Consider the following 10994-nt stretch of genomic DNA (forward strand, 5'->3'; position numbering starts at 1 on the left):
TAAAATTTGTGCCCTTGGGGACAATCAGTGGGGCTTTCCATTTTGCCATCTTGCTCTGTCCCCTTTTGATGCTGCTTTTAATTAATTACACCTTTAATAAGAGAGTTCAATAGAAGAGATCTTTCATACCTGGTCTACTCTTCTCTTACTGAATGGAGTCTCCCTATTTAAGTCATTTAGTTTTGCATATCTCAGTTTTTCCATTTGTGAAATGGAGAGAAACATATTGAATATGTATCGCTAGGTAACTGCAATAAAAGTAAGGTGTTTGAAAGTAGAATACTTTAAATGAATATATATGCAGCACTCTTTACTATTCTCACACCAGTTTTGTTTACCACTAATTAGGACCATATATATGAAATACCTTTTTACAGCTATAAAACATTCACTATTCACTCATTGTTGCTGAACATTGCAGGATTTAGATACTTAGTGAAGTATCTAAAATCATCAAATTCATAAAATCACGGAGTTGAACCACGATCGCCAGAGCCTGGTTTGCCCCTGACTATGCATAAATGTATGCAAGTAAAAATATATCCACTGTTTCTTATTTCACCAAGTAAGGATAGAATAGCATGGCTTAAAGTAGACTAGGTCTTTTTTGTCACCCATAGAAATCTCAGAACATGCATATGTGGATTTACTTGTTCGCTTATATTTTAAGGAGCTATAGCCTTTTGAGACATGCATAGTGTCACTGAGAGATGTTTAATAGATTTGAAAGCCAGTTTGTTGAGAAAATATAACAAGTATTAGATACAAAGCATTTTTAGTTATTATTTTATATATGTATGAGTATAGTATATGCATGTGTGTATATGTATATCTGTATATTTTACTGATTGGCAACGTAAGATTAAAAGACAAAGAACACAGGGCAAAAAGGTGAGGTATTTCACTAGTTAATTGAAGAATTTTAGGATTTCTGAGTTTCTTTCCAGCCCATGATTTTAAAATGATAGTAATAATCATTATAATAACAAAAATAACTGTACTTGTTAGGTATTTACTGCATTTAGGCATGTCATATTTTATATTTTATCAAATCATAATAACCTTGTTCATTTGCTATTATTACCTTTTTAGGCAGATGACAGAAATTGAGGTTCAGATAGGTTTAATAATTTGCTGAAGTCTACACAGTAAGTATTGAAACAAAATGAGTTTAACTTGTGCTTCTTTATGACCTAATTTTAAAATATTTAGATATAACTTATATGCCACAAAATTTACCCTTTAAAAGTGTACAATTGACTAGTTTGTAGTGTGTTCACAAAGTTGTAAATTTATCACAACTGATATGATTAGGCTTTGGGTCCCCAACGAAATGTCATCTTGAATGGTGATTCAAATCAGGACTTGAGCCCTGTGTCACAACTGCTCCAGCTGTGGATAAAAGCGGCCAAGGTACAGCTCAGGCCATTGCTTCAGAGGGTGCAAGCCCTAAGCCTTGGCAGTTTCCACATGTTGTTGGTTCTGTGGGTGCATAGAAGACAACAATTGAGGTTTGGGAACATCCACCTAAATTTGTATCCAGATGTATAGAAACATCTGGATGTCTAGGCAGAGGTGTGCTGCAGGGGCAGAGCCCTCATTGAGAAACTCTGCTAGGGCACTGCAGAAGGGAAATATGGGGTTGAAGCTTCCACATAGAGTCCCCATTAGGTCACTGATTAGTGAAAGTGTGAGAAGAGGGCCACCATCCTGCAGATCCCAGAATAGTAGATTCACTGACAGCTTGCACCATACACCTGGAAAAGTCATAGACATTCAATGCCAGCCTATGAAAGCAACCAGGAGGGGGGCTGCACCCTGCCCAAGAATGGAGCTGCCCAAGGCCTCGGGAGCCCACCTCTTGCATCAGCATGACCTGAGTGTGAGACATGGAGCCAAAGGAGATCATTTTGGAGCTTTAAGATTTCACTGCCCTACTGGATTTCAGACTTTCATGGGGCCTGTAACCCCTACACTTTGGCCAATTTATGCCACATGGAAAAGAGTGTCCAATGTCTCTACCTCGTTGTATCTAGGAAGTAACTACTTGCTTTTGATTTTATAGGCTTGTAGGTGAAAGAGACTTGTTTTTTCTCATATGAGACTTTGGACTTGGACTTTTGAGTTAATGCTGCAATAAACAAAATCTTTAGGGGACTGTTGGGAAGGCATGATTGGTTTTGAAATATGAAAAGGCCATGAGATTTGGGAGGGGCTGGGAGTGAAATAACATGGTTAGGGTTTGTGCTCCCATGCAAATCTTATCTTGAATTGTAATCTGCGTAATCTCTATGTATCAAAGGAGAGGCCAAGTGGAGATAATTGAATCATGGGGGTGGTCTCCCCCATGCTGTTCTCTTGATAGTGAGTTTTATAAGGGGGTCCTCCCCATTTTCTCGACTTTTTTCCTTCCTGTTGCCTTGTGAAGAACGTGCCTTGCTTCTCCCTCATCTTCTGCCATGATTGTAAGTTTCCTGAGGTCTCCCCAGTCATGTTGAATTGTGAGTCAATTACACCTCCTTTTACAATAAATTACCCAGTCTCAGTCAGTTCTTTATACCAATATGAAAATGGACTAATACACGATTATTTACTTCCAGAGCATTTTCATAGGAAATATTGTACCCATTAGCAGTTACTCCTCATTCCCTCCTTCCCTCAGCCACTGAAAACTACTAATGTACTTTCTGTCTCCAAGGATTTTCCTACTCTGAACATTTCATTTGAATGTCATAATACAATATAGGGCCTGTTTGTGCCTGGCTTCTCTTGCATAGCAAAATGTTTTCAAGGTTCATACATTTTATGATATGTATTTCTTTTTTAAAGAATTCTAAACAATATTCCATTGCATGGATATTCTGCATTTTAACTTTTCATTTATCAGTTGATGAATATTAGGCTTTTCTCCACTTTCTAACTGTTATGAATAATGCTGCTATTAATGTTCATGTACAAGTTTTTGTGTTGACTTACATTTTTAGTTCTTTGGGGGTACATATCTAAAATTCAAATTGTGTGGTCATATGTAATTCTATGGTTAACTTTTTGAATAACTACCATACTCTTTGCCACAGCCCAAACGAGTTTTGTAAACAATATAATTCTTTGGAAGTAGATTCCTAAAATAGCTCTCCAAATTCATAACGGTGAAAATGTTTAAAGCCCTACTGTTTTTCTTTTTTTACAAGGGGAATGCCCAAGTGTAGCTTAATGGATTGGTTGATAAATGAGTATTCTATCCATTGGTAAAAATATTGAGCAAACAACCATTGCAATTTGATCATTCAAACTGGTGCAAGAAAAGAGAAACCTCTAGAGGATTATCTGCTTATTTTCCTATTACACTACGACATTCTCTGTTTTGTTTTGCACTTTTAATTGGCAGGTGCATGCTACCTTAAATAAGTATCAATATAACACTCAAAAATCTGTATTAACTCAGTTACTATTACTGTCTGTCTTTAAAAGTTATGTGTTTAAAAGTCAGTATTACTTTGTGACATTTATTCATAGAAAATCTATATTGTTTAATTGTACAAACTCAAAGGAAAAAATCATCTCAAAATAGCAAAAAATATTATAACTGAGTGGTCTGTGGAGTTTCATACTCTTTTCTGTAAGTTCGTATAAATGCAGTTTGTTGTTTCTGAATGACAGTAAAACATTTTTTTGTGTGTCACTTCATTTAATAGAATTTCTTTTAAAATTTGCCAACTAGAAATATTAAATTCTGTAGTAACTGGTACCTCCGACTTTGTTTGTATTAATTTGGACTAATACTGTTAAAGGATTGGTAGTTAAGTGACTTACCTAAGATATCAAAGCTAATAAGCGAAAAGAAAAACGTGAACTCAATCCTTTATATACAGGTGTATACTTCGATTTTTTTTAAAGAGGGTGGTTTGGAGAAGGAGTTAAGAGCAGTTACCAGAAAGAAAGCAATCATTCATGCTCCCAATGCTGGAGCGTTAAAGACAGACAAGAATAACTGTGATAGTACCTGAAATGATTCTCATAAATTAAAGTATGTGTGAGACTGAAGTCTATTTATTTGAAGGATATAGAGAGTGTAAGCTTTGAGTGGATTTGGGTATTTTATTCTTTCTCCCTTCTAGCTATTTTAAACCAAATTAAATGTATTAATATGCACTGTGATCAATTGACCAATGTGGTTTGCTATATACACTTATGTTGTAGTTGAACTGAAAACTATATGAGTAGGAAGAAAAATGGGAATTAATTAATATTAAAGGTAATGTTAGGGAGAAGGACATCAAACTACACAATTGGTTGAGATATGGAGGAAGGGGAAACAAATATATCCAACATTCAAAACTCTCCTTACTCTGATAATCTGCCCTCAAGTGTTAACGGGGAAAATTTCAAGGTATATATGAATAACAAACAGGATTCTATGTGTTATCAATAAGTACATAAGACAGTTTCAAAGTCTGACATTTTCAGAGCCATTCTTTATCAGAGTTTATTTGGTGGAAAGGAAATTTTTCTAGGATATTACCTTGTCAGGTATTATCATTGCATGGCATTGTCAGCCTACTCCCAAGTGTCTCTTACTGCAATGTTACAATAAGATGTTTTTTATTTTTTTTTTATTTTTTTTTATTTTTTTATTTTTTTATTTTTTTTATTTTTTTTTTAATTATTTTTTTTTTATTATACTTTAAGTTCTAGGGTACATGTGCATAACGTGCAGGTTTGTTACATATGTATACTTGTGCAATGTTGGTGTGCTGCACCCATCAACTCGTCAGCACCCATCAATTCATCATTTATATCAGGTATAACTCCCCAATGCAATCCCTCCCCCCTCCCCCCTCCCCATGATAAGCCCAGTGTGTGATGTTCCCCTTCCCGAGTCCAAGTGATCTCATTGTTCAGTTCCCACCCATGAGTGAGAACATGCGGTGTTTGGTTTTCTCTTCTTGTGATAGTTTGCTAAGAATGATGGTTTCCAGCTGCATCCATGTCCCTACAAAGGACGCAAACTCATCCTTTTTTATGGCTGCATAGTATTCCATGGTGTATATGTGCCACATTTTCTTAATCCAGTCTGTCACAGATGGACATTTGGGTTGATTCCAAGTCACTCGCCATCAGAGAAATGCAAATCAAAACCACAATGAGATACCATCTCACACCAGTTAGAATGGCCATCATTAAAAAATCAGGAAACAACAAGTGTTGGAGAGGATGTGGAGAAATAGGAACACTTTTACACTGTTGGTGGGATTGTAAACTAGTTCAACCATTATGGAAAACAGTATGGCGATTCCTCAAGGATCTAGAACTAGATGTACCATATGACCCAGCCATCCCACTACTGGGTATATACCCAAAGGATTATAAATTATTCTACTACAAAGACACATGCACACGTATGTTTATTGCAGCACTATTCACAATAGCAAAGACTTGGAATAAGATGTTTTTTAGCTTTGAAAAATATCAGACCATTTCTTCTTAGGTTTCCCTGAAAAAGAAGTTTAAGTTATGGACATGATTCAATTATAGTGAAGTCATTTTCTTGGTATATTTCTGCTTACTTTTTAAGAACAAGATGTCTCATCATAAAAAAGATAGGTAAATGGGGTGATGAATATGTTCATGACTTCAATTTAATAATTCCACATTATGTACATATATCAAAACATCATATTTTACACAAAGAATGTATATAATTATGATTTGTCAATTAAAAATAAGAATTTAAACAAAGAAAAGAAAGAACAATATGACTAGAGTGTAAGCTTCTTTGAGGGAAGGTTTTTATTTTTCTTCTCTTTTACTCACTGCTAGATCTCCTGCACCTATAACAGTGTCTGGCACATGGTAGATACTCAGTATATATAAACCTGTCAAATAAATTATTTAATGGCTAATAGATCATAAAAATATTAAAACTGATTTTTGTTCTGAAATATTTCTAGAATCAGTCATTGAAAAATCAAGATTTCTGATAGGAAGAAAATACTGTACTTTTTCCTAAAAATGTAAATGAAGGTAAAATGAACTAGAATTATGCCAAGGATATTTACTTTTGTAAATAAATTAGGGAACATTCAAAGCAAGATCTGAATTTTAATAATCCCTACTTTAGGTCACAAAGGTCTGACAGTTAAGTTCTTAACATGAATTAGTGAGAGGAAGGAACATTGCTTTTATCGAGGCCAATACTGTTGTAAGTTTTTATTCTTTGATTCACGCTAAACATTTTTTTTGTTTGTTTACTTGATTTTGGACTGAACCTCTGAGAAAAAATGCCTATGGTCTACCTGGGCTTCTTATATTTTAAGGGCATTGTTGTGGATTTGGCTGTTTCTCCCTATTTGGTCTTTTCATTCCCAACAGAAACGGCTTAAACCATCTTCAAATAATGTCGATTTCAACAGAATTTCAAATAAGTACAACTTTACGATTTTTTTTTTTCCAAAAGGTGCTCTCATTGTTTGGGAGAGTGGAGGTTTTCATTTAAAAGAGTACATTTAAATAACCTTTATATTTTGGAACAATTTTATATTTACAAAAATGTTACAAGGCTAGTACAGATTTTCTACATGCCCCTCAACCATTTTCCTCGAGTGTTAATTTTTTACATCACGATGGTACATTTGTAAAAACTAAGAAATTGACACTGGAACATCACTGTTAACTAAAAGATGTGATGTTTTAATAATTCAACTTAGCTATTTTGATGGATAGAAAATGATTTTGAAGATAGAGCCTTCAAAACTAAATGACTAGAAATTAGTTGATGATTAACACATTGACTGGACACGCTTTTAATGGAAACTCTCCTTTAAAGCAAATTAAATGCAACTATCCAGGTTTATATTACAAAAATTGCTACAGGATCCACAGGCAGGGTGACTAATAAATTTTAAAATATATAAATTTTTTGAGGAATTGAGTTTATTTTCCCTTTAATTATATTTAGTTGGCAGTAGTTTGTAGATTTGAACTTAATGGCAGCATTCTGGTTTTTCCTTGTAAATTTTGGAGTTTGAGGATGAACCAACTGATTTTGTTGCTGTTTATGTTTAAGAACTAGTCTGGGAAGTCCATCACTGCTCAGTAGCCATAATCCTTGTCCTTAGAGCTAAGACTGGACTATCATGGTATAATGATTACAAATCCAAAGTTTGCAGGCTGCTTTAAGAAGGATTGTAATAGCCTTCACTTTTTCTGCCAACTCAAGGGATTTATTTTTGTATGTTGAAAAGACTGGTATATATATAAATTTGAGAAAAGGAACAGTCTCTTATACCCACAATGGTTAAAAATGTCTACCAGATAAAACACGAGTGTAAATAACCCACATGTTTGTTCTGCTGTATAATGCATTTTAGGATTCTTTATTAAAAACGTGCAATGTTGTCATATCCATTTTTTTCAGAGTGAAGGATCTTTTAAAATATATTTTAATTGATACATAATAATTGTACATATTATAGGGTACATGTGGTATTTTGATACATGCATACAAGGTGTAGTGATCAAAATAGGGTATTTAGGATATCTATCACCTTGAACGTTTATTATTTTTTGTGTTGGGAAAATTTAAAATATTTTCTTTTAGCTACTTTGAAATATACAGTATAGTGTCAATAACTATAGTCCCCCTACTATGTTATAGAAGCACAAGAACTTATTCCTTTTATCTAGCTGTATATTTGTAACTATTAAGCAACTTCTCTTCAACATCTCCCACCTTTCCAAGTCTTTGATAACTATCATTTTACCTTCATGAGACCTGCTCTGTTAGCTCCCAGATACGAGTGAGAAACATGCAATATTTATCTTTCTGTGCCTGGCTTATTTCCCTTAACAAAATGACCTCCAGTTCCTTCCATGTTCCTGCAAGTGACAGGATTTCTTTTTTTTTTTAATGGCTAAACAATATTCCATTCTGTATATATACACCACACTTTCTTTACCATTCACTTGTTGATGAACACTTAGGTTAATTTTATATCTTTGCTATTGTGAATAGTGCTGCAATAAACATATGATTGCAAGTGTCCCTTTAATAAACTGATTTTCTTTCCTAGTAGTAGGATTACTGGAATGTATGGTAGTTCTATTTTTAGGTTTTTGAGAAATCGTTATACTGTTTCCCACAATGGCTATACTAATTTACTTACAGTAGATCCTTGTATATCCTCCACATCCTTGACAGCATCTGTTATTTTTGTCTTTTTGATAATAGCCGTTCTAACTGGGATAAGATGATATCTCATTGTGAATTTAATTTGCATTTCCTCAATCATTAGTGATGCTGACCATTTTTTCATATACTACTTGGCCATTTGTATGTCTTCTTTTGAGAAATATCTATTCATGTACTTTTCCTACTTTTTAAATTGGATTTGTGTGTGTGTGTTGAGTTCCCTGTAAAATTTGAATATTAGTCTCTTGTTAGATGAATATTTAAAAATATTTTCTACCATTCAACAGATTAGTTGTCTCTTCACTCTGTTGATTATGTCCTTAGCAGTGAAGAAACTTTTTAGTTTAAGTCCCATTTGTCTATTTTTGTTTTTGCTGCATGTCTTTTTGAAGACTTAATCATAAATTATTTGCTTAGGCCAATGTGGAGAAGAGTTTTACCTACGTTTTCTTCTAGGATTTTGGTAGTTTCAGGTCCTGTGTTTAAGTCACATTTGAAAACAATGCATTTGTAATAGCTTGTATGCAGTTTAACTAATGAGCATGATTCTGCTTTGTTATCATTTTTTCATTTGGAAAAAACTATTGCCACTGCTAAATTGCAGTTCAGCTCTTAGTATCTTCTAAGGCACTTGTACGAGCAGTCACAGTATGCAATAACTGTTAGATGGAGTAAAAATTTAAAAAAATACACATAATTTGAAAAGGAGAATAAATACTTAGTCATACCATTAATATTACTACTACAAAAAAAAAGAAAAATAAATAAGATTCAGGCTCTCCAGTGTTTTTAAGAAGAAATACAGGTGTTGCAAATTTTACTCTGGCTTTTGGGTGTTACGTTTGAGATTCTCTTTGCTTAAGTTGCCTTTTTGTTGTATGGTTTTCTTCTGTTAGAGGCAACGTATGGTTTTAAACTACTTGTGAAACATTCAATGAACTTCCTGACTCCCTACTTATACAGAGGGAATTCATTGTATTTTAGTGATAATTGGACTTTCATCTTTTTTTTTTTTTTGTCACACAGTGGTTATTTCTAGCTTTCATTTTTTAACTGTTTAGAGATGACGATTTTATTTAAACATAACCAAGACTACTCATTACATTTAAAATAATGGGAAATGTTTGTCATTTTACATTAGGTGCCTGTGAGAGGAACAAGAAAGGAACTTAATAGCTACATGAGAAACTGTAAACACACACACACACAATTTTGTGGTTATTTAGGGACTATAAATATTTAATACCATAGAGTGGTTTGTCTTATTTATAGGTTGTATTGGAAACTTTAAAATGTTTTTTTTTTCATAAGTGCTTAAATGTTTCATACAATATGTAAGATTGAAACTATGTGAACAATCCGTTAAGTATCAAAAATGAAAGATACTCTGACTCCAATGAAGTTTAACAAAATGAAATTATGCTATGCCATATAAATCAACATAAACACAATTAATTCTACTTTCTCTTATATTGGTTTTTTAAAATATATTGTTACCCTGTCATAAGCTTGTGTGAACTTCTGTAACATTTTAATTTAAAATCCAGACGTTTCTATGAGTGCTGCAATAGAAGCAATCAGTTAATTACCCGATAAAGATTAAAGGAGACATGCAGTACAAAATTCAATTAAATTGCATACAATTGCTTAATATGTTGAGAGCTGTTTCTACAGGCAACCCAAATTAAAATTATGCGTCACTAGGGAAGTACTGTTTTATTTTCCCTATCTGTATTTCCTATTGACTTACAGAGATACTGCTCTATTTTAATGTGATCTCCCCCCATCTGCCCTATAATGGTGTTGCTGTAGTCATCCTCTTAGTTATTTTACTACAGTATTTGCCCTGGTGGTTTTATTAGTTCAGTGGCAAGTATTTAATCATCAAAATATTGCTAAATAAGTTTAATTACCAACATTGAAGAAGATGACAGAGCTACACATAAGTCCTGTTTATGTCTCTGTTTAATTGAACACCCACATATTTTAGACACAAATGAGACTACTTAATTCTCCACTGAAGATGCTTGTTGCTCTGTATACTCTGCACATCTAAAAGAAAATGATGCATACTGGATTTTAGCTTCTTACTTCTATTGTTTTCCATTTCCTGCCTGTGATAAAAGGAGAAAAAACACTCATAGTGTTAATTTTCCAAGTAGAATGGTCTATAGGAAGTTGTGTGAGTGCAGAAGTATTTTCTTAAGAGGATTTCTTGTTTGCAGAGACACTGAAAAGTCTACCAGCCAAAGCACACACTCTAAACTATAAAAGGTGACAAGTACCCCTGAGGAATAGAATTAGGAAGGGAAATAGGGCCTCAGGGAATTTCATTCTTTTACACATTGCTGCATTTTTGAGAAATTGTTGCAATGAACACATCATTTACAATGATTCTCTTTTTGAAATCAGAACAACAAAGGGTTTCCTAGTCAGAAAATTTCACTCTCCATCAGATGTAACTTACATGGTGTCTTACTTGTTTGGCTTTTCCATACTTTCCCTCTCCACTCTGTCTGCATTTGCCAATAACCATATTTTAAAATGAATTTGCCAATAGCCATATTTCTGCCAAATTAGTAATATGTACTTTTGAGTTAATCTGATAAAATAATCAGAATAGTAAAGAGTGAAGAATGTGTGGTGAAATATTTGATAATTTCAATCAAACCATGTAAGTACCCATTTTTTGGCTGTCTCTAAGGATAGCCTTGGTATTATGCCTCAGTAACTTTATGGAATTGAGAGCAACAGTTGTAAATTTTATTTTCACTATAATTTCAAAATATACCGAATCAAAAAA

The sequence above is a fragment of the Colobus angolensis genome, unplaced genomic scaffold (genome assembly GCF_000951035.1).
Source record: "Colobus angolensis palliatus isolate OR3802 unplaced genomic scaffold, Cang.pa_1.0 Scaffold161, whole genome shotgun sequence".
Classification (NCBI taxonomy): Eukaryota; Metazoa; Chordata; class Mammalia; order Primates; family Cercopithecidae; genus Colobus; species Colobus angolensis.